We start from the raw sequence: 24,538 nt of genomic DNA, 5'->3' as shown, positions 1-24,538 counted from the left end.
TGACAGTAGAATTCTTTCAGCTGTCCAGGAAGAAAAACAATTCCGCCTTCCGTACTCGCAAGTACAAAGAATGCCGACAGCGGCCCAAGAGCCGACAGCGGCACCGCCTCGCCAGTATTGTTGCGCCCGCCTGTGCGGCACGCTTCATCTCACTCGCCCTTGTGACGCCGTTTCCAGAACGTCCGTTTCACTGAATTCTTTAGGAAAAACTCACTCCCGAGTAATCTCAAGGAGTCCCTTAATACTATCACAGTGGATAACTCAACACTGTCCATCATCACACGCATGTACTAGCCTGAAACTTAAAACAGCGTCTAAGTACATCGGCAATGACTAGTAAATCACATATTTATGAAATCTTACAGCTATTTACAAAATCATATTTACATTCCTTAATCTACTGTGACTCAGCTGAAAACTTAAACTAGCAGCTTGGATTTTTCAGTTGATTAGATCATGATTAAATTGATTAAAATTAAATTGATTAATCAAAATTAATTACTTATTAATTACAACTTCTTTAATGACCTTGGTCAGTCAAAAGCATGGCAATCTAGCAAATCGTTAAATCTTACACTCTATTTTACATACTGTATAAATTACCCATTGTGTGGTATTAATCGATCCTAGGTTGGTACAATTTCAAGTCTACAATATTCCGTAAGCATTTGTGTGAGGCATACCAATGACTTTATATGGTCCATTATAAACAAACTTAAATTTAGAGTTTTCATGGTCTATCTCGCTCGATTTCTCATGAGCTTTTACAAGTACTAAGTCTCCGATTGCAAACTTAGCAAAACGCGCTTTAGCGTCATGACGACGTATGCGAGCATCGGCTTTTAGCTTCATTACTTCTCGCAAACGATCTTTTTTCACACCAATACTAATGTTAATCCGTGGAGGGAATTTGATTATCTCTTCCAATTCACTTTCTACACTTTTGTCAATGCCGAAATTCCTCATGTTATGGCAGTTCAAAATCATACCTACGTCAATACCATTCGACCAGTTAACAATGTGTATAGGCTGGTATTGCCTATCCACACCGTCTCCTGCCTCGTCAAAACTAACTACCATTGTTTTATCTAGTGACATACATGTCAAAGTTTTGCTTTCGCAGTTAATCACTGCACGGTACTTTAATAGCCAATCTAACCCGATAATTACTTCCGTAGTTAAATCTGGCACGACGACAAACTCTTGTTCAAATCGCGCCCCACATATCTCGAAGTTGACAAAAATCTGTTTTGTGACCGGTTTACTGGCCTTCCCAGTAGCACCGATAATTTTCACTCCTGTTACTGGCATAACTACGATGCCAGGTCTGTCTTTCATTAACTCAAATATTTTCCCAGATACAGCACTCAATTCTGCCCCGGTGTCAATCAACACGTTTAGTTGTAGGTCGTGCATATTAACGGACACTACTATCTGTCTACACTTGTCCTCGACTGTTTCTTTATTTTCCCACAGTAAATCCTCGTCTATATCCAGGTCATTCCAGAAAAAACCATCCGGCTTTGATCCTAAATCCGATTTATCTGGCGGCTTTTTCAGCCTCTGTTCACATACAGTTTTAATTTCAACACGTTTGTCCTGAGGCTTAGTCTGTAGCTTCGCCTCCAATACCGAAACCTTTTCCTGTAACTCGTCAACTAGTGAGTGTTGCTTTGCTATCGATTCACTAATTGTCACCTTCGTTGATTCCTCTTTGGTCAGATTGATCTCATCTGCCAATCTACCTGGAGAAATGTGCCCAGTAGTATCTGCAATTACTTCCTCTGGATCTGCGCAACCCACACTGCTATCGTCTGACTGTATAATGTCAACTCTAACCTCATACACGCTGTAATCTATGTGCTTTTCTACCAATCGTGTCCGGCTATCACTAAAATTTTCGTAATCTTTCTCCTTAATACTCTCGCAATGTTTAAACTGGAGGTTTGCGTCGGATGGGTCGGCTACTTCTACCACTACAACTTTCGGTAAAGTCTGCCGGTTAGGGCCAGAACTTTCCGTTACTACTTCAACATTCAACTCCTGCGGGACGAAACACGACGCATCTTGCTCGTGCTCCCCTTTAACATCAACTATTTCTGGTAAAGTCTGCCGGTTAGGGCCAGAACTTTCCATCACTTCACAAATACTATCTTCCTGTGGGACGAGACGCGGCAAATCCTGCCCGCGCTCCCTATAAACACTCCTCCCGTACAGGCCCCTATAATCTCTTAGTTCGTCGTATAAGCGACCGAACTGCCTTAACCAGACCTCATCCCTCTCTGCATCCCCTCGCTCGATGACGGGCGTTTTATCCGACATCTGATCTTCTCTCAACAATTGCGAACCATTCTTAAACTCAATCTCCAGTTCCGCTGTGGGTATTACAGCTGCCACTTTATAATCGATTTCCGGAACACTACTTAAATTGTTCTCACTGACAGTGAATGTACTACCTACTGCCGTGTATACTGCTGATCTACTACTTGTGGGCGCACTCCTTTCTCCTAACACTGGCACACTCTCCCGCCGTTGATTATTCCATACGGAATTTTCATAACGGCGACACCTGGGTTTTCTCTTGTTATTGGGCCGCCAAAATTTCTCCACGCCCGCTCGGCCCCTCACCGGCGCGGCTAATGGTTTCCCTGTCTCGTCCCAGCAGATACGCTCCCCGGATGCTGCTGAGGCGGCTGATCACACCCTCTGGCGTTATTACTATTCTGTGAAGCCCGTATCACGTTAGTATGATACTGGTTTCTGTCATTCCTGTTATTATTTGCATTGTACCGATTGTTATTACGGTCCTAACCATTATTGTTATTGCTGCGGTATGCATTATTCCCATGGTTATCGTTGTTATGGTTGGGGTGGTACCCGTTGTTGTTACCACGGCCTCTACCACTGTCGCGATTATTGCGCCAATAGTCCTCGTCCTCAACTCTTTCCAGGAAATCATTGATTGTCCTGTAATTGCTTCCTACGTAGCGTTTTGTATCATCTGGAAGCTTCTTGTAGAGTTCCCAGACTATTTCGGATTCCGTGCGGCGATCACGCAAATATCCCAACTTGCGGATCCAGCCCTCACAAAACTCCCTCATCGAACCGCGCGAATTCGCATCGAAAGGCCTCGATACGACAAATTCGCGCCAGACACTTTGCTGTTTTTGCTCTGACCAGTATTCAGCCAGAAACAAATTTTTAAACTCGTCAAAAGTCAGGTTCGTAATGTCGAGGTTTAAGCCCCAACGCTTGGCATCACCAGCCAGCACATCAATAACCGCATTAATTTTTCTCTCATTAGTCCATGATCTGGGTAAAACTCTTTCACAATTTTTAATGAAATCCGTCGCGTGCATACCGCCTTTTTTCAAGGGGTCGAACCGCTCCTCTTTCGTCAACAATTCCGAACTATGTGTACAGATTGGCACATAGCTCTGTTTTTCGTCAAGTTTCTTTTCTAATTCCGACACTCTCGTAATTACTTGGCAAGTGGTTGTCGCAAGCGTTTCCAGTTCCCTCTTTTTCTCTTCACAGGTATTAGCCTGCTCCCTCACTTTAGTGTCTACTTCGGACACTAAAGCCTTTAAAGTTTCCACCTTCTGTTGATCCTCTTTTTTCACTAATTGAATTTGTTCCGTCACCTTATTCTCGATGATCGGAGCAACTGCTTCTCCTACACTTTTCTCGATTCTGCTAATTTCGGAATCAAAGCGAGTATTTATGCTCGCAATTTCCGCCTGAACGCCTATCATTTCCTGTTTAAGATTACCGATTTCGGTATTAATTACAACAATATCTTCTTTGATTTTATCAACTTTTGTATTAACAACTCCAACATTGTTGTTAACAACATTAATAGCTTTGTTCTGATTGTCTAGCTTTCGTTCAATCTTTTCAGACTGAGCTTCTTGCTTGGCAGACAGAGCTATAATTTCTGCCGATTGACTCTTGATTTCATTAATCAAAACATTCAATAAATCAGTTAAATTCCCGGAGACTACCGGTTTTACTTCCGTAGCTTGTTCCTCTATACATGTTCCCCCGTATTCATCATCAACGGGTACAGATTTGATTTTCGCTTCCGATTCCGAAACATTTTCTAAAGTTTGGAATTCCATTTGTGCTCTTTGTTGCGTTTCGGCGGTCGCGTCTTTCATGCTAGCCGCCTGCCCCTGAACAATGGGAACCGCCGTGCGCGTTTCCCACTGTTCGACCGATTGTTCCGTATCCAAGTCTACCAAATTTTGGTAATTGTTGCCTTCACTCATTTTAATAATTTTCAATATAAATGACAAATCTCAAATGTAATTAGGATTACTCCCACTACTTATTCTCGCTGACGTAACGGCCTGTACGTAACCAGTACTTTGTTACGAGATTTGCACAATGCCAAATTCGTGTCCAGAACAACCTCAAAACCGAAGATTGTCCTGTCACCAGGTCGCCACGTGTAACCTCCCCCCTCACTTACCGACTTTAATGACAGTGAAAATTTAAACCGCGTGTACCTAATGGAAATTTGGGAAAAGCAATCGTCATCGAAGTTAATCTATCGGTAAAGAGGGAGGAAAGGGTTACATCTAAATGAAAGGAAATGTGCTAATGAAACTGGTGGAAATTAATTTTGAAAAGGGGTAAAGTTAATAAAGAAGGTAAATGTGCAGCCGTTACGTTAACAATTAAGTAGTGGTAATTAGGTATTAGAGATTTGGGGGAAATCACGGTCGCCAGTCCTAAGGACAATTACTATAGTAACTGAAAAAGAAAGGTTATTACACATATAATTAGCACTAGAAGCGTGGCAACTGAAGGTTGACACGTGTAGTGTGAAAACTGAAAGTTTGTCAGAAGTAATAAATTTCGCTACACCCTGACTTAATTTAGCAAAAGAATTAATAACCGGAAAATCGAAAGTTAATTTAGTGACTGAAGTTAATAGTGAGCTTTCTTTCTGAAGCACATCGAAATTCAGTAACATACAGTTAGTCTTGGACTACCTCAACAATCATTTCAAAAACTACTTGAATCTACGCAATTTAGAAAGAAGAGATTTAACTTTGAACTTGAATTAAATGATTCTGAACAATTAACAATAGTAAAATTTAGTACGTACCAAGCTGAGCTGCAGTCACAGGTAAGCTAAAATACGGTAACAAAGCTAGCACTCTTAATTCGTGCTTGTGTAATCTGAATATTGTAGCCAGCTATTAATGCCATAATTGAACTTTGAAATTAAAGCAGTGAAAACGAGTTAGCTATATTACTTTAATGCTGGCGTTTGAATTTCAACGACACTCGGGTTCATTTCGGAAAAGGAAGGGACTCTGCTTGGTGATGCAATTGGGACAATGAGCAACAAACGTTCATGCTAAGTTGCTGTAATTATAGTTACGAAAATGGAACAAGATTAAAAGCTGAGGTCTGCCATACAGCTCTAAAACTTTACGTGCGTCCAGTCTTCCTTGTCGGTTGATTGAAGGTTTGAAGCCGTCGGTCGAGGAGGTGGCGACAGTCACTCATTGTCGGCCGTCGCTGTTGCAGAAGCTGGATGTTGGCGCGCCTTCTTCTCGACACGGTCACCAGACGAAACGGGCTCTTGATGCGCGCTAGTTAATGTTTCCCGTCCGCGACACCATGTCAGAAACTATCATCGCAAGTCGAGCGCAATTACATGCTGCCAAACCCCGAAAGCGCGGCAACTCGCGGGAGCGTCACACAACACACCTGCTCCACTCGCTACTCCCGCCAGACTCTCACTGCCCCGCCCGCGCTCCACGCGGCAGAGTTAACACTACCAAAGATCCTACACACTTTGATTCTTCACACGACCCATCGATGTAATCGTTCGATAGCAGTTTTCCCTAGGCAAGACCCAGCGTAAAAATACAAATACTATTTACGAAACAAACCAATTATACATCGACATAAATGCATAAATATATATATATCCAAACAGTAAAGCAATTACAATATATAAAGAGACAGAAATGTCATATCTTGAGGTAACAAAACAAGGAAAAAAATAATAGTACAATAGATGGAAATAGGAGGATATGCATTTCCGGCGTTACAGTCTCCCTCTACGATTTTTACCCTCCACGCTGCCCTTCAATGCAAAATTTGTGATCCCTTGATGCCTCAGAACACGTCGTACCAACCGGTCCCTTCTTCTAGTCAAGTTGTGCCACAAACTCCTCTTCTCCCCAACTCTATTCAATACCTCCTCATTAGTTATGTGATCTACCCATCTAATCTTCAGCATTCTTCTGTAGCACCACATTTCCCAAAGCTCCTATTCTCTTCTTGTCCAAACTATTTATCGTCCATGTTTCACCTCCATACATGGCTACACTGCATACAAATACTTTCAGAAACGACTTCATGACACTTAAATTTATACTCGATCTTAACAAATTTCTCTTCTTCAGAAACGCTTTCCTTGCCATTGCCAGTCTACATTTTATATCCTCTCTACTTCGACCATCATCAGTTATTTTGCTTCACAAATAGCAAAACTCTTTTGCTACTTTAAGTGTCTCATTTCCTAATCTAATTCCCTCAGCATCAACTGACTTAATTCGACTACATTCCATTATCCTCGTTTTGCTTTTGTTGATGTTAATCTTATACCCTCCTTTCAAGACACTGTCCATTCCGTTCAACTGCTCTTCCAAGTCCTTTGCTGGCTCTGACAGAAATACAATGTCATTGGCGAACCTCAAAGTTTTTATTTCTTCTCCATGGATTTTAATACCTACTCGGAATTTTTCTTTTGTTTCCTTTACTGCTTGCTCAATATACAGATTGAATTACATCGGGGAGAGGCTACAAGCCTGTCTCACTCCCTTCCCAACCACTGCTTCCCTTTCATGCCTCTCGACTCTTATAACTGCCATCTGCTTTCTGCACAAGTTGTATATAGCCTTTCGCTCCCTGTATTTTACCCCTGCCACCTTCAGAATTTGAAAGAGAGTATTCCAGTCAACACTGTCAAAACCTTTCTCTAAGTCTACAAATGCTAGAAACGTAGGTTTGCCTTTCCTTAGTCTTTCTTCTAAGATAAGTCGTAAGGTCAGTATTGCCTCACGTGTTCCAACATTTCTACGGAATCCAAACTGATCTTCCCCGAGGTCGGCTTCCACCAGTTTTTCCATTCGTCTGTAAAGAATACTTTAAAAAATGGCGATGTTTCGGCCGTGTTTCAGCTGCCTCGCCAAGGGCACAGCCTGATCCGCTGTGGAGTGGGTACAACAGTACACCGCGTTTCTGAGCATAACGCTAGACCACCGACGCCACACTTATTAGATTTTATTGGTTCTAGAACGACATTGACGGGTTTTAGGAAAGAGGGAGAGGTCGTGTGGCAATCTATTGGTGCGTTATGCGGTTTGCTGGCAACTGACAGCCCGCCGTGTATCAGCGACAAGCTTCTGCGGGCCGTCTTTTCCAGTTGTGCTTCGTTCTGCGTATGCAGCAGATCGCAAGAGTGTCCGGTGAGGCCGGTGCTGTGCGACCACGCCTTCCCTCTCGATGACGTCAAGCTACTTCAGGACTTCGATTTCGATTGCCTCTCTTATTTCGGGTGTACACACCGACGACAGTCCTACAACTGTGGTGCTTCGTCTAACCCGACAGCCAGCCCGCAGCCGCGGTGGTCACCAGCTAGAATCGACGTGTGCTGCCCCAGCCGCACCCAGCGTTCCTCTGCTATGCGGTTGCTGACCCTTTCGGTATCCCAACGCTGGCGGCGCCGTATCTCGTGCACACCTGCGCCGTTGAGGGCTCTTACTGCGTGCGTAGTGGACCCCACTAAAGCCTGGACCCTGCGGCCACTCCGAAAAACTGGTTTCGTGCCTTCTCAGCTAAGCACAGTGCCTGCCCGATCGCCGATGCCCTTGACGCAAGGTGAGCAACGTCTCTCGGGGCCGTGCTGTTATTTCATTTCTTGTGTCTGGTTTGCTTCTGAACTTAGAAGCTCTTCTTATTGTTCCATTATCGTACCAGCGAAAAAAGCTCCTATAGCAGCATAAGAAAAGGCGAATGTCGTCCTGTTTATTAACACACTCTGACTGAAAAGTACGGTACAGGCTGCCTCATTCTAACTTCCTCAGCACCATTTTAAATTTTTTCCCATACATTTTGGCGTGCGAACATTTCGCGCTCTCTTTAACATCCATCACTCCCCCCCGCTCTCCTAAGTGTAATTCACTCACACCAACTAGTCCATCGCTGTAAGTCGCTCATACCCGTCCACTCCGACCTACCCATTCACACTCACTCACTCAGCCCAACACATTGTCCTTATCGCTTTGTGTCTCTCCTATTGCCACTGTCTCCCGTCTCACAGCCACATTCGTTCTGTCCTACTACTACAGTCTCCTCTCACTCTCACGGTCTCCCTCTTGCTCTCTCTTATTGCTGCTATCTCACTCATTCCTTCCCGCTGCTGTTGTGTCTTCTCGTTGTCATTATTTTTCTCTTCTTCGTTGCTATTTTCGTAGACTCTGTCTCTTATTACCATTGCCTCATCCAGTTCCACCTTCTCATTCTCTTTATTCCTCTTCCGCCGGCACTGCCTCCTTCACTCTTTTCCTAGCACTGCCCTGTCACTGTCAGCTACGTTTGATTGCCACTGTGTCCCTCTGTTTCTCTCACACTCGCATTGTCACCTTCGCTCTTACTGTAACACAACCAATGTCTGCTAGCTTACAGAATTTATTAATTTTTTCGCTTCTTTCCCACTGCCACCGTCTTCTTCTCTATCACCACGAAAGAGCGCGAATATGTTCACTTGCCAATATTTTTCCGAAAGTTTTTAAAAGTGCTGAGGATAGTAGAATGAGGCAGTCTGTTCCCCATTTTTCAGTCAGAGTGTATCAATAAACAGGGAGCTTGTTCTCCTTTTTGTGCTCCAATAGAAGCATTTTTACCCTGGCATGTTACTCATACGAAAAGAACTTTATGAGTCAGTAAAATTTTCATAGATTACTTATGTCAAATTGAAATAACGCTAAACCATATAATTTTATCCCTCAGACCGGATTTTAGGTGCACAAAAATTTTGCATGTGCTACAATATTACAACAACATAGAGTTCCTAGAGCCCTTCTGATAATAACGGAGATTTTTACAGCATATTTCTCCGCGCTAGGTCACTTTATAAACTACGTTTTCGCCTCACACCGAATTTTACGTGGGTAAATGTGTGTGAATTCCTAAGGGACCAAGCTGCTGAGGTCATCGGTCCCTAGACTTACACACTACTTAAACTAACTTACGTTAAGAACAACACACACACCCACGCCCGAGGGAGGACTCGAACCTCCGGCGGGAGAGGCCGCACAATCCGTGACATGGCGCCTCAAACCGCGCGGCCACTGCGCGCGGCTTATGTGCTAATTTTACGTCTTCGAGCAGGGTAACTTTGAACGCCTGTATCTCCGAAACGAATAAGGATATCAAGAAAACTTTCAACGTTGTTGTAGAGAGGGATCTTAGCAATATGCCGCAACAGTTTAAGTCGTTTGCTGTGTAGACCCGTCTTGGTATGCGCAACTCCATTTCGGTATCCCAGAACCATGTTTTTCGGGTTTCCTCAGGAACCGCCCGTGAACAGTATGGTGCGTGCCTCCATAAGCCCCTTAACGAGCACCGTAGACCACATTTAACGCAAAAATAACAAACCGATTTGTTCTATTTGACTAAACTGGAGGAAGTGTGCAATATCCAAACTTTGACTCTGTACTGTAGGAGACTTACAGTAATAAGATCCTTTTGTTGGGTATAAAAATGGTCCCTAGCCCTATGGCTATATTTGTATCCACAATAAAACCCGAGATACGAGCCCCAGATAGATCCCGTTTTTATGCGCGGCGTTTTGCAACACATTAGGTAGCGCATACTGTCGCATGCGTACCGATTCTTTGGCTCGGAAACTGTTGTGGAGTTCTTTCAATTCTTGTCTGGTATTGTCTTTATCGGTGGGCTCCAGTGGTCAGCGTGTGTAGGATGGAACACTTCTGAGCCGGATGATGCTGGAATCGTGCTAGTAGGTACCGGTTAGTGAGGCTACTTTTGGGGTAGAGCTTCTGTCACAGTTTGCCGTTGTGAGTTCTGCAGAACTCCACGTTCAGGAAGGAAATCGCAGCGTTACTTTCTTGTTCTGTCGCGAACTCGGTGATCGTCTGCAGGCTGTTAACATGCCGTCGGCGCTTATGCAGATCTGCTCCTTCATGCGGCGAAATGACGAATTTGAAGTCCACGTATCGCAACAGGCAGCTTAGTCGTCGGAACTGTGCGGAGGTTAAGGTTGTTTGCTCACATGTTTACATGAAGATGTCCACTGCTTTCGGAGAGAGGAGCGGGGGATGGTCCCTATGCCACTATGTCCGTTTCTTCGTAATGTGATATAGGTTGCGATATATGTAGAAGATATTTGTATTGTTGAACTGGTACTTTTTGTTGAGTTTTAAAATCAGTTTCGTCTGGTAATCTCTTGATTTTACTTATTTTATTTACTTATTTGATTTTACTTATATATTCCTTGATCTATTTACCTCGTGTCTGACGCACGACAGACGGTTCAAGTACATCCCGTTGCACGTTTTATTACTAGATGTAATAAGTCACAGCGTTTCTGGCCAAACACCTGTTGTATTTAATGAGGAATGGATGTCTGTTTGAGCAAAATGCGCGAGGTAGCTCTTAAGAGATTAACTTTTCATTGTCCGCCCCCGGTAGCTGAGTGGTTAAAAAAAAAAAAAAAAAGTGGTCAGCGTGCCAGCATAATGTCAATCCTAAGGGCCCTGGTTCGATTCCCGGCTGGGTCGGAGATTTTCTCCGATCAGGGACTGGGTGTTGTGTTGTCCTAATCATCATCGTTTCATCCCCATCGACGTGCAAGTCGCCGAAGTGGCGTCAAATCGAAAGACCTGCACCAGGCGAACGGTCTACCCGACGGGAGGCCCGAGCCACACGACATTATTAACTTTTCCTTGGTATGGGCCTTTTTCTAATCATTAGTGTTCGGTATATTTGGAATGTGCTGTTCATGGGGAATACGTGTCTTGTGATCGAATGCGGCGGTGCAACGGTACGACTCGGGACTCGCATTCGATAGAACGGAGGATCATATCATGCAGATTTTTGAAACTTCCTGGCAGATTAAAACTGTGTGCCCGACCGAGACTCGAACTCGGGACCTTTGCCTTTCACGGGCAAGTGCTCTACCAACTGAGCTACCGAAGCACGACTCACGTCCGGTACTCACAGCTTTACTTCTACCAGTACCTCGTCTCCTACCTTCCAAACTTTACAGAAGCTCTCCTGCGAGACATGCAGAACTAGCACTCCTGAAAGAAAGGATATTGCGGAGACATGGCTTAGCCACAGCCTGGGGGATGTTTCTGGAAACATCCCCCAGGCTGTGGCTAAGCCATGTCTCCGCAATATCCTTTCTTTCAGGAGTGCTAGTTCTGCATGTCTCGCAGGAGAGCTTCTGTAAAGTTTGGAAGGTAGGAGACGAGGTACTGGTAGAAGTAAAGCTGTGAGTACCGGACGTGAGTCGTGCTTCGGTAGCTCAGTTGGTAGAGCACTTGCCCGTGAAAGGCAAAGGTCCCGAGTTCGAGTCTCGGTCGGGCACACAGTTTTAATCTGCCAGGAAGTTTCATATCAGCGTACACTCCGCTGCAGAGTGAAAATCTCATTCTGGATGCAGATTTTTGTTTTATGTAGTTTCTCCAAATCGCTTAAAGCAAATACCGGGATGGTTCCTTTAGAAAGACCACCACCGATTGCCCTCCCTGTCCTCTCTCAGCTCGAGTTTACGTTTCGTCTTGTACTCGTCTTTGCCGGGACACTAAACCCTAATCTTCCTGCCTTGTTTCTGCTTGAAATGTACCAGTCTTTTACTTAACTCGCAATTCGTTGCTCCTCTGATGACGGTTGTATAAATAGTTGCAAAAGTCCAAATTTAAATTCACACCAATTAGGAGGTCACAGGCAATATCGAAGGATAAATCGGCACTCTTAACTGCAATAACAGCATGGTCGAAGTTGGCTGTAACAGAATTGAGCTCAGCTAGCAAAATTCACACTGACGGACTCCGGCGGGTGTTGACGCCGCAGTATAAATATACATCGACAATCAACATATTAAACAGCAGTGTTACGGACATATTTTTTATGAAACTCCAATGAGAGTTTTGAATTTTCTGTATTTAATGATGAAAGAAACGTTGGTATGTACGTGATACTAACTTTATAAATCCATTGACATTGCGATGGGCAATAACAAGAAGTTAGTTACTTTAACAATGTTACTTATTAAAATGTGGATTATTACAACCTGACGCTGATTTAAAAGATGCTACGGTGATTTCGTCACCATAAAATAGAGTACTTTGTGCTTAAGTAAACATTTTTACTTGGAATCGTCGTGAAATTTAGATGCTGGAGCTCGTTTATGTAATCACAACGGCGACATAGTTTGCTCTAGAGTAATTGCATCAATACATAAATATTCTAAATCCAATTGGTTGGATCACAGTTACCAACAATGTAAATGTTAAAACAGAAGGGGACGTACTGAGACGTGAGACCGAAAGTCCCCTTTAATGAGTGGTACAATTCGCGATGTCGCTATCGTAAGCTCTTGTGTTGGCGCGGTATCGATGTGTTCAGAGCGTGTTGTCCCATTCTGCCACGTCATATGCTTCGTAGTGGAGATGGATAACAATTTTATAACTGATTCACTTCAATAATGTTATAGGAAAGTTTGTAGAAATGAACTCCATTATAGCGTTATTCTAACTTATCCGTCGTTGGAGAGCCGTTGTTTTTTTTTTTTTTTTTTTTTTTTTGCATTGAACTCTCATGCAAAATAGACACTTACGAGCAATACCTCACTTAATTGCATAGAAAACGTCAGTGACTTAACGATTTATTTCTTCTGTCACGGCGCTAACCATGTTGCACACTGAAGAAAACGAGTTCAAATTCCCGAGCGGCGAACCTGAGAAAAAATTCCCTCTGGTTTGCTAATGCTTTTGAAACGAATACCAGAACTTCTGCCATACCTTTCGACACCTTAGTCCTGCACTGCCTACAATGATAACGATGGCAACTGCGCTTTAGAGCCTGCCGAAGTGGCCGTGCGTTTCTAGGCGCTGCAGTCTGGAACCGCAAGACCGCTACGGTCGCAGGTTCGAATCCTGCCTCGGGCATGGATGTTTGTGATGTCCTTAGGTTAGTTAGGTTTAACTAGTTCTAAGTTCTAGGGGACTAATGACCTCAGAATTTGAGTCCCATAGTGCTCAGAGCCATTTGAACCATTTTTGCGCTTTAGACTTTCCTTGCATCTTCTGCTACCGATTTTGAAACGCATCTAATGCTTGGGCAGAAGAAAGAATAAAGATTGGGGCATAACATCCCGTCGGCGACACGCTCACTAGAGGCAGAGCACAAATTTGGATTTGGGGGTGACCGAGAGGGAAATTTTCGCTGTCTTTTTCTTTTTTTTCTTGAGATTGATTTAAGCAATGCAGGGACACGTTGGAAAGTCCTGTATCTCGATGGCCGGACGAAGATTTGAACCTCCGTCCTCCGAGTCCCCCTAGCTCGCTCTGACAACTGAGCCCCCTGTTTCATTTGCTGTGTCACTTCTGGAGCCTTGTGCGAGGCAGTACGACTTCCGGACAACACGCTCACAGCGCTACCCTGCAGGCCCTATGCCACCTCCCAGTAGATGTCACCTCAGTAGCTCGTCAACACTATTGGACACCAGCAACGTGATGTCCGGTGTCATAGTTTCTGTTGAGTGAAATATTTTTGAGAAGATAAATCTTGAGGTTCTGACTATAGAGTCCTGATGCCTACCTCTTTGCCGTAGCTTCCAAATCATAACGAAACTATGTCTCTGACTAGAATAACGCTAGTCACGTTTCGTCTTCCTTCATGTTTGTTTACGAAATATTTTTTTCACTTTTGAGATGGAAGGAACGAGAGAGAATCTTTTACAAAATAGTGAACAATGGAGCATAACAAACCTAATCGGCATATCGATGTCATTACTTTGCACCTTCTTGGAGGAACAATATGGAATTTGATGTCACAGCAGAAACAGTTTTTTTTATTTTGCGGTGGCACTAAACACGAGACGAGCATACATTTATGTGTTTTATTTTTACATCTGCAACGTGTCTGCGCACATAAACTCTCCGGTCAGTATCAGACAGTCATACCTCTGTAGATTCTGCAAACCCTATGTGGCATTGTTCTCATGGTACTTCCGTAGCGTTTGTTTCCTGATGAGTGGAGGACGAAAGATTACTAACTTCAGCGATTTTCAGCATCAGCATATACAGCTAAATGTCCCGAAAACGACGTATCGTACGAAAAACTAGTGATCTAGGTGAGAAGTTAATGTTATTAGTAAAAGTGTCATCTGTCTGTGCTACAACTTGCCACCTCCTAACCACCCCTTCCGGGCAGGCGGGGTCAACTTTATATTTTCAAATGGGGACCGCCCATTTTACTACATATTCAGATTCTACGCCAAAAAATACGTACGGTGAGTCCGATTGCTTCTCACCACTGGGGTGCTTGATTTCTGTGAGTATTCAAGGCAGATACGCGTGTCACTATCACTTCATCGACTTTTTGCCTCACTACAGTGGTTGTGTTTTGCATTCTGCCTGTAGCCGCGTAGCGGCCAGGACGATAGTTACGGCGGTTCGATGGAAGTACACTCCGACATCAGTCACGCTGACGGCGGGGTTCGAGGACTGCCACCGAAATGAAGCACTCCAGTGGTTCAGGGACTCAACCCCCTTTAAAACAGAAAACTACGATACATAAAAGTAGCCAATTTGCCACAAATGCCAATGTTTAGCCTCAACATTTGTACCATGCAATCACACTTGCTATACTCAGATAACGTTTGAACATCAATATCAACCGTTATAACGCGAAGGGTTGCATGTACATCGTCAATGAAGTGTAGAATCAAATGCGTCGGATCTTAATTGAAAAAAAAGGCACACTTGATATCTGTCGATTACAGCGCCACGAATGGAAAACAACGGATTCAGTAAACCGTACGTATTTTTTGACGTGTAATCCGAATATGCAATAAAGACAGGAATTCCCATTCGATAATACAAAGCAAACCCCGCCCACGCAGGAGGGGTGACTAGGAAGTGGCTAGTTATAGCACAGAGAGATGTCCCCTTTACTAGTATTAACTGTTCACCTACATCATATTCTCATACGATGCCTCGTTTTCGAGATATTTGACTGTTTCAAGCTAAAACTAACACCCTATATGTTTAGTGGTATGAAATCCTTATTTTCATTTTGGAACAAACGCTCACAGCATTAACACAGGACTCGCGTCCTATTGATCTTGAGACAATCTTCCTTCGGCACCAGACTACTGTCATCTTTCTTCTAAACGTCTAATTCCAAAAAGTTAACCATCGCAAACAATAACATAGGAAGAGTCTGGTGTTGAACGTGTCAGAACAAAGTCGATACACGAATCCAATAGTTTCGTTGTAACAGCAGCATAAGTTTACGAGAGGCATATACATGTGCATATGACGCGGGCCTTGAAAGCAGGGCGTACAGTTGCGATTCGGAAAGAAATCACCAGGCAATAACACACTGAAGAGCCAAACAAACTGGTACATCTGCCCAATATCGTCTAGGGTCCGAGCAAGCACGCAGAAGCGCCGCAACACGACGTGGCATGGACTCGACTAATGTCTGAAGTAGAGCTGCAGGGAACTGATACCATGAATCCCGCAAGGCTGTCCATAAATCCGTAAGAGTAAGAGAGGGTGAAGATCTGTTCTGAATAGCATGTTGCAATGCATCCCAGATATTCTCAATAATGTTCAATTCTTGGGAGTTTGGTGGCCAGCGGAAGTTTTTAAACTCAGAAGAGTGTTCCTGGAGTCACTCTGTAGCAATTCTGGACGTGTGGGGTGACGCATTGTCCTCTTAGAATTGCCCAAGTCCGTCGGACTGTACAATAGACATGAATGGATGCAGTTCATCAGACAGGATGCTTACGTACGTGTCACCTGTCAGAGTCGTATCTAGACGTAGCAGGGGTCACATATCACTCCAACTGCACACTCCCGACACCATTACAGAGACTCCGCCAGCTTGAACAGTCCCCTGCTGACATTCAGGGTCCATGGATTCATCAGGTTGTATCCATATCCGTACACGACCATCCGCTCGATACAATTTTAAATGAGAGTTGTCCGACCAGACATGTTTCCAGTCATCAACAGTCCAATCTCGGTGCTGACGGGCCCAGGCGGGGCGTAAAGCTTTGTGTCGTGCAGTCATCAAGGTTGCGCGAGTGGGCCTTCGGCTCCGAAAGCCCATGTCGATAATGTTTTGTTGAATGGTTCGCATTCTGACACTTGTTGATGGCCCAGCATTGAAATCTGCAGCAGTTTGCGTAAGGATTGCGCTTCTGTCCTGTTGAACGATTCTCTTCTCTCGTCGTTCGTCCTGTTCTTGCAGGATCTTCTTCCGGCCGCAGCGATATCGTAGATTTGATGTTTTGCCGGATTCCTGATATTCACGGTACACTCGTGAAATGGCCGTACGGGAAAATCCCCATTTCATCGCTACTTCGGAGATGCTGTGTCCCATCGATCGTGCGCCGACTATAACACCACGTTCAAACTCACTTAAATTTTGATAACCTACCACTGTAGCAGCAGTAACCGATCTAACAACTGCGCCAGACACTTGTTGTCTTATATAGGCGTTGCCGACCACATGGCCGTATTCTGCCTGCTTACATATCTCTGTACCAGTTTATTTGGCGCTTCAGTGTATAATACGTTGTAAACCAGTCTCTACAGTCTATAATGGACGAGAACAAAGGGAATATAATATTAGGACGTTGTCTTTCTTCCCAAATACAGAACACCACCTCTAACTTAGATTAAGAATCACCCATGGTCTTATTCAAGAGTCCATAAATCAAAGAAATGCAAACGTTCTCTTGTCATGTCGGTGGCGATGTCATTAGAGATGCAGCACAAGCTCCGGCAGTTGTTTTAAGCGCTCTTGAGAAATTAAACACGAAAAACCTAGAGCGAAAATTTCTCTCAGCAGCGGGGAGTGCACTAATTTTAAACTTTCTAGCAGATTAAAGCTGTGTGCCGGACCGAGACTGGACCTTGGGACTTTCGCGTTTTGCGGGCAAGTGGTCTTCCAACTGAGATACTTGAGCACGATTCACGACAAGTCCTCGCAGCTCACAGGCAAAAGTCCCGGGTTTGAGTCTCGATCCAATGTAGTTTTAATCCGCCCAGAAGTTCCACGGAAAACCTAATTCTGCGTAGTCAGACCGGGGTTTGAACCACTGTCGTCCCGAACACGTGTAGAGTGTTTTACCACTGCCCCTCCTCGCAGTACAAAACCTTAATCTTGGGCATGAGTGGGATAGGGGTGAAGAGTCAGGGCAGGGGACAACCGCGAGCTTGCTGCACGCAAATACAAGTCCAGAGTTTCAACCAGCGCACCACCCCGTTTGACATGTAAGAAGTGAACGTTCTGTGGAGCGAGATGATGACGGAAGATGACGCTCAGTCTTCGGGAGATCGTTGAGGCGTAGATGTCTCAACGGGGCGAATTGAATGACACAGCTTCAGCTGAGGAAGCGTGTCGACGGTTCTTTCTGTCACGAACCGCGCACGTTAAACAGAGCCCTGCGTGCAACCAACTGCGCGGGCTGACCTTGAGCGGAGAAGCTTGCCAGACTGTAACGCCGTGAAAATGCCGCGAAGCGCAGTTATCGAACACCTGACGTCGATTCGACACGGGTGCAGACCTCTGCTTATCGACTACGAGCGTGTGTGCGGTTTGCTTCTGCCGTCGTTGTCGACGTTCACCCGTCAGCTGCTTTTATCGACTGGAGAGAGGATTATAAGCTTCGCTCGTGTCACCTGCGGCTCAACGACAGCCACATATCTGACTACGTGCTCTAAGGTACGCTATTCGATCAGGTGTCGTGATAAAACTTAACGCTAAAGGGTTCAGTTTCTCGAATTAGTCGCAGTATTGAGAGAGTTTCGTGTGTTTAGCTGTCCGTTGCTGTGGTACCTGAGTAAGACAGAAACATCAGTTCCCTGCGCACGTAATACACTTAGTAATAGAACTTCAAACAATAAGCAATTTGGAAGCAGTTCTGTTAATCAAAGAAGGCAGTAATAAAATCTGTATTCCTAACGAATAAATAGCCTGTTACATCTGTCCTGTGGTTAACGTTTCCCCGCCACAATATGACGCATAGCCTCATCTCTTTTCAGTTTGCTGCAAATTAGAGAAAACGGGGAATGCAGAAGAATTTAATAATACAAACAATAGACTACAGATCTTGCATTTTAAGCCTTCGTGTTGTCGTAGATGTTTAAAAGTACAGATCTTATTGTGAATTTTCTATCCATCTCAACCGGTAAACTGCAGTGCATAGCAGAACTCAGCCTGTCACTGTTTTTCAGGAACAACGATCGTCATCAATTTCTTCGAATCAGGAATTGGTTTAGGAAAGGCGTATACGAGTATGAAATCCCCAGATGCGATTTAAATTCAAACTAAAAGTGAAGTCCTGAAATGTGGTGGTATCGGTCTTTGAGCAATCATCGCAGTGTAGCTGTGGGCCACACCGTACACGTGTAAGTTTTGACCTGGTGTGCTGACTATATTTATATGTTCTGACGATGCCATTATGGCCTTACCACTTTAGGACATGGTGTAAAAAAGATCTGGGGATGGTCATTTCGGACTGAAACCGGTCATCGTCAAAAGAATTGATATTGTGATCAAAGGCTGCAATAAAGAACATTTGACACTATTGGATCACTGTTCTTACACGCGACTATGTTGCAGCTGGTGAGTTTCTGCTTATTTAAACCACATACATCAATATTATTCTTGGATCGCCGTACATCTGTTTATTGTATGATCTGTTTCACAGACAAACAGTATTTTCGTAGGATCCTGTCAATGAATCGAATTCTGCCATCTGCTTTACCTACAACTGAGTCCATTCATGTTATCAAAGGCTACTACATTTTTACTTTTCATGAAATGCTCAACTTTCCATTTTTCTACATTTAGACCTAGCTACAATGTCCTGTAGTAGCTCGATTTCTGTGCGGGAGAGGTTGGAAATAAATCCACTCTTATCTGATAATACATCGTCAAATATAACCGCCCAGTTTGCAAAATATGCGTAGTTCAAGCTAGCAGTACTCAATACCTGATACATCCAAAATAATTTCTGTGCCTGTTAATCTCGTGTTCGTCGTCGATAGAGTGGTCCGTTCTGCCAGTGAATAAGTCGTCAATCCTCCACGTACATCTGTACGGGGTGCGCCTTAAGGTACTCCCACCCTTCCTTGTTCCACTCGCCTGTGGTGCGCCGTAAGAGCGATTGCTGGTAAGCCTTCGTGTGGGCTCCAGTCGCTCTAATTTTATCGTCATGGTCTTTCCGCGAGATACAGGATGACTCACGAAGTTATGCAAATATTTTAATATATTATTCTACAAGTAAAACTAAAGAAAAAAGTTCATATAAACATAGGTCCGCAAATGTTTAATTATGTAGTTACGGTTAGTAAAAGATTTTGCCTAAAATTTAGCAACTTCTCTAATATGAAGCTATCGCAAAACTATACAAAGTTAAAGTACAGCACGATTTTCATTTATTTTGTTGTCATTGATCTGGAGAATCTAATAAAATCCGTCCTACACGTGTATCTGCAGTAGTTTTCCAGAACATTCAGAGAAGCAAAGAAGTAATTTCGTGGAATTTTTAATTTGTTTTTTAAAATTCCAGACACTTGCACCAAGTTTTAAACAGAAGTTGAAGAGAATTTAATTTTGGAAAAATGGTGGTAATAACGTTAACCGAAACTTTATGAATGTGTCAGATAATCTGCTTTTATTAATACCATAGCACACTTGAATTCATGTTAAAACGGAGAAAACAAAGCTCAGTGTTAAGGAAGTTGTTCAGTCATACAAGGTTAGGAAACGACTGAAACAACTTACTAACGGTTGCCAACAATGACATAAACGGTTGCCAACAATAACATAAACGCCTCTACATTCTTGATGGAAAGTAAACAGATTTACTTGTGTAATAATCTTTGCTTTTCTGTATGCTCTGGAAAACTACTGCAGATACACGTCTGAGACATACTTTATTAGATTCACCAGACCGATAACAATAAAATAATTAGAAATCGTGCTATACTTTAACCTCGTACAGTTTTGCGACGGCTTCATATTAGCGAAGTCGCAAAATTTCAGACAAAAATCTTTTATTAGCCGTAGCCCCGTAACTAAACATTTGCGGACCTATGTTTACATTGACTTTTTTCTTTTGTTTGCATATCTTCGTGAATCACAATGTATACGTAGCAGCGATTAGTATATTGGTTGACTCTTCTAGGAAAGTAGGCTCTGCGAATTTGAACAGAAAATCACACGGTCATGCACAAGGCCTCTCTAGCGGCGACTACCACTGGAGCGACTCACATACACTTTCTTTCTTTCTAAATGAATCTGTAACGAAACGCACTGCTCTTCTTTGCCTATTCCCTGCTCAAGTATTGATCGAACGAGGTTTTGTAAGTTACGTGCTTTGTTTGTGGACTACCGTTCGCGTAATCCCAGATGTTTAATGGATGACACTGCTTTCATGACTGTTGTGTTGTAGAATACTCATACAATAACTCTATTTCCGGCTGTTTATGCGCAATAAGTGTAATTTCTTCACGTTGAAGGTCAGTTGCTAACCTCTGCACCAAGTGTAGATCCCTCCGATATTGCAGCTGCTAAGTTGGCTAATTATACTCTATGAACGTACACTCTAAAAAGACGTCGGTGTGATTCTCTATGGACAAGTGTTCGGATGTCCTGAAACACCGAAACTACGTGGTTACTCCCGTCTATGGCCCTTAGAATACCAAAAGTCAATGCGCGCGAGTTCTATTTCACATGACTGACCTTTCGTTTGTTGCCGAGAAAAGGGGCGTCATTTTGCAGTTAGCACTGAAATCGAGTTCCACAGTATCCAAAAATGAAATTAGTCAACTCGTTCCAATACTCCTCTGTCACTAGAGTTTTTTCTACATCTACATCTATACTCAGCAAGCCACCTGACGGTGTGTGGTGGAGGGTACTTTGAGTACTTCTATCGGTTCACCCTTCTATTCCAGTCTCTTATTGTTCGTGGAAAGAAACATTGTCGGTATGCCTCTTTGTGGGCTCTAATCTCTCTGATTCTATCCTCATGGTCTCTTCGCGAGATATACGTAGGAGGGAGCAATATACTGCTTGACTCCTCGGTGAAGGTATGTTCTCGAAACTTCAACAAAAGCCCGTACCGAGCTACTGAGCATCTCTCCTGCAGAGTCTTCCACTGGAGTCTATCTATCATCTACGTAACGCTTTCGCCATTACTAAATGACCCTGTAACGGAGCGCGCTGCTCTCCGTTGGATCTTCTCTATCTCTTCTATCAACCCTATGTGGTGCGGATCCCACACTGGTGAGCAGTATTCAAGCAGTGGGCGAACAAGCGTACTGTAACCTACTTCCTTTGTTTTCGGACTGCATTTCCTTAGGAATCTCAGTCTGGCATCTGCTTTACCGACGATTAATTTTATATGGTCATTCCATTTTAAATCACTCCTAATGCCTACTCCCGGATGATTTATGGAATTAACTGCTTCCAGTTGCTGACCTGCTATATTGTAGCTAAATGATAAAGGATCTTTCTTTCTATGTATTTCGTCGTCGCAAGCCGCACCTTTCGCCGAAATATCTCAGCGCAGTGTTACGATATATAATCTTCGGCTAGATTGTCCGAGCAGTGTGGCCAGTCGCTAGTGAGCAAACTCCCAGTTCACGCTGTGGAGGAGGTTACCGCGCCGGCGCGCGCTGCGGTTGCGCCCTGTCGTCCGCCAGCCTTCTTCCAGCGCAGGAACGCGCCGTGACGTCGCGGTGACGTCACGGGCGCGTCTCTGAAGCTGAAATGCGTAGCTGTGAGCAGGGCGCCAGTGCCGCTGGCGTGCCAGCTCGCGACACGTCGTGCTCCAGCTGCGCTGCCTTCAGGACGCGCTGCCGCGCCGCCAGTGTAAGGTCAGTAGCGGCGGGGACTACGGGGAACCTGTCCACTTCTGTCGCAACCGCTGTGTTCATTCAACACTGCTCTTGTCCTCAGAATTGTTTGCTTTAGTGGTCTCCGTTCTCTGCCTAGCTTTCACACGATAAAGCAGCCTGTTACGTTCTGGTGTCCAACTTTGTTTACGAAACACGTATGCTCTGTAGCGTATTTTACACGCAGGTATGCGAAGACATTAGGCCGAAGAAAATCAGTCGAGTGCTCGCATGATGAACTGCAATCCTCATAAGGTCAACCATGCCAAAATCCATCATTTCCAAAGTAATGAGTCTGAGTGAAAGGTTAATACCGTGGGTCGAGACGGGAATCAAACACAGTACCTCTGGCTCTTATAGACGAACCTCTGCCATTTTCAATGTGGGAACATGTGTCACAAAACGAGTCATAGCTTTACTTTGGTTCTGTCTCTCATTTGGCGATTCGGAACTCCACACAATACCCAATTTGTTTCAGCAGAACTAGAAGTCTAATTAGTATCTTTACATTTACACTGACGGAGATCCACTGCAAAACAAAACTTACTGTACTTTTATTTACCCGTATAAATGTTTCATCACAATTGTGTAATCTCAGTTAGTACCACTCATCTAATGGTCTGATAGGCCTTTTTTATTTTCAAAAGGTTTGTAAGACAACATCATAGTCGTATTATGATTAAAACTGCCATAACAGAACGTCCTAATGTAAGATGATAATTTAAAATATTAAATATCCTCTTAATTATTATGTGCATTTCTCTTTTTCTTACAAAGTGTTTATAGCACAAAATTTCAAACCCTTCGATACTAATCACCAACCGAGATTGTCGCAGGTGGCACAGAAACAAAGGTATTAATAGTTGTGGTTTGGAAGAAAAGGCGTGCAGAAACGCATTTATGTAGCAAGCACGGAGTGCAAGAACGAATCTTGTTACTTCCACGATGGCGAAATCCATGTTCTTAGTGAAACCTTCAGCAGAGCTTCCAAAGATCTCCACGCTAATATTGCGTCAAGAAATGATAGTTCTGGAGTTGCGGGAAACATGGTTGTTGTTGTTATGATCTTCAGTCCTGAGACTGGTTTGATGCAGCTCTCCATGCTACTTTATCCTGTCCAAGCCTCTTCATCTCCCAGTACCTACTGCAGCCTACATCCTTCTGAATCTGCTTAGTGTATTCATCTCTTGGTCTCCCTCTACGATTTTTACCCTCCACGCTGCCCTCCAGTACTAAATTGGTGATTCCTTGATGCCTCAGAACATGTCCTGCCAACAGATCCCTTCTTCTAGTCAAGTTGCGCCACAAACTCCTCTTCTCCCCAATTCTATTCAATACCTCCTCATTAATTATGTGATATACCCATCTAATCTTCAGCATTCTTCTGTAGCACCACATTTCGAAAGCTTCTATTCTCTTCTTGTCTAAACTATTTGTCGTCCATGTTTCACTTCCATACATGGCTACACTCCATACAAATACTTTCAGAAACGACTTCCTGACACTTAAATCAATACTCGATGTTAACAAATTTCTCTTCTTCACAAACGATTTCCTTAGGCAACTGAGTATTTTAGTCACTCTGGGATAGCTTAGTCGATAGAGCACGCCCCGCGAAAGACAAAGATCCCTTTTCGAGGCACTAAGTGGTTCGTAGCTCCTTCCTGTCTCAGTGTTACTCCATCATTTGTTGATGAGGATGCTCTTGGCACAAGGGAAGGCTTTAGGAGAAGACACGCTTTGAAGTTCAACGACTCGTTGTAAGGAAGATTTAGGAAATGGAATGAGTGATGGATCGAGTGATGTGACGCAGCTCATGATACGTTTTTAATTGACATATCCATCGTTCAAATGTAGCCATCTCGATTTATGACTGCTATTATTTCATAAAAGAGCCGACACAAACAATTATACAAATATTTTCTGTAAACAGTGCTGAACAGCTGCAATGTATTTAAAGAAGGATGTGATAGAACCACTAGAAGCAGTTGTAATGTGCACTCATTCACAGACAATCGAACACGAATTTCACGCCAAACCTACCCTCGGTAGTCTGTGATTTGAAGCTAGATGTTAGGAAACATACATTATATAGCAGCTTCTGGTGTTTCTGTTATGCCATTCTATAAAATGATACAAATGTACTTTCTTCTTGGAAAAACAGCAATATTATTCCACTACTGACGAAATTATGACCGATAATCTATCATGAAAGAAATTCTGTTAACATTCACTAGCGAAGCCCTGAAGCACTAAACCATGTCATTTTAAACAGAAACTGGCATCTATATGTTGCATCTTCTAGGGTGCATTTCTGTTGCTCTTGTTGAGTTCAT

At 43.6% G+C, this 24,538-nt stretch overlaps 1 protein-coding gene and 2 non-coding genes across 3 annotated transcripts in view; 2 read left to right on the top strand and 1 right to left on the bottom strand.

Moving 5' to 3' along the window:
• The window catches only part of LOC124795572 (myosin light chain kinase, smooth muscle-like), a 1,044,560-nt gene that overhangs the window by 817,909 nt on the left and 202,113 nt on the right, over positions 1–24,538 (top strand). The window lies entirely within an intron of this gene.
• Trnas-uga lies at positions 11,177–11,251 on the bottom strand. Its single transcript has one exon. It is a non-coding gene; the product is annotated as a tRNA-Ser (tRNA).
• On the top strand, positions 11,570–11,644 carry Trnas-uga. The gene has a single exon. It is a non-coding gene; the product is annotated as a tRNA-Ser (tRNA).

The sequence above is a fragment of the Schistocerca piceifrons genome, chromosome 4, assembly GCF_021461385.2.
Source record: "Schistocerca piceifrons isolate TAMUIC-IGC-003096 chromosome 4, iqSchPice1.1, whole genome shotgun sequence".
NCBI classification, from domain to species: domain Eukaryota; kingdom Metazoa; phylum Arthropoda; class Insecta; order Orthoptera; family Acrididae; genus Schistocerca; species Schistocerca piceifrons.
This window is presented reverse-complemented; position numbering and strand designations above follow the sequence as displayed.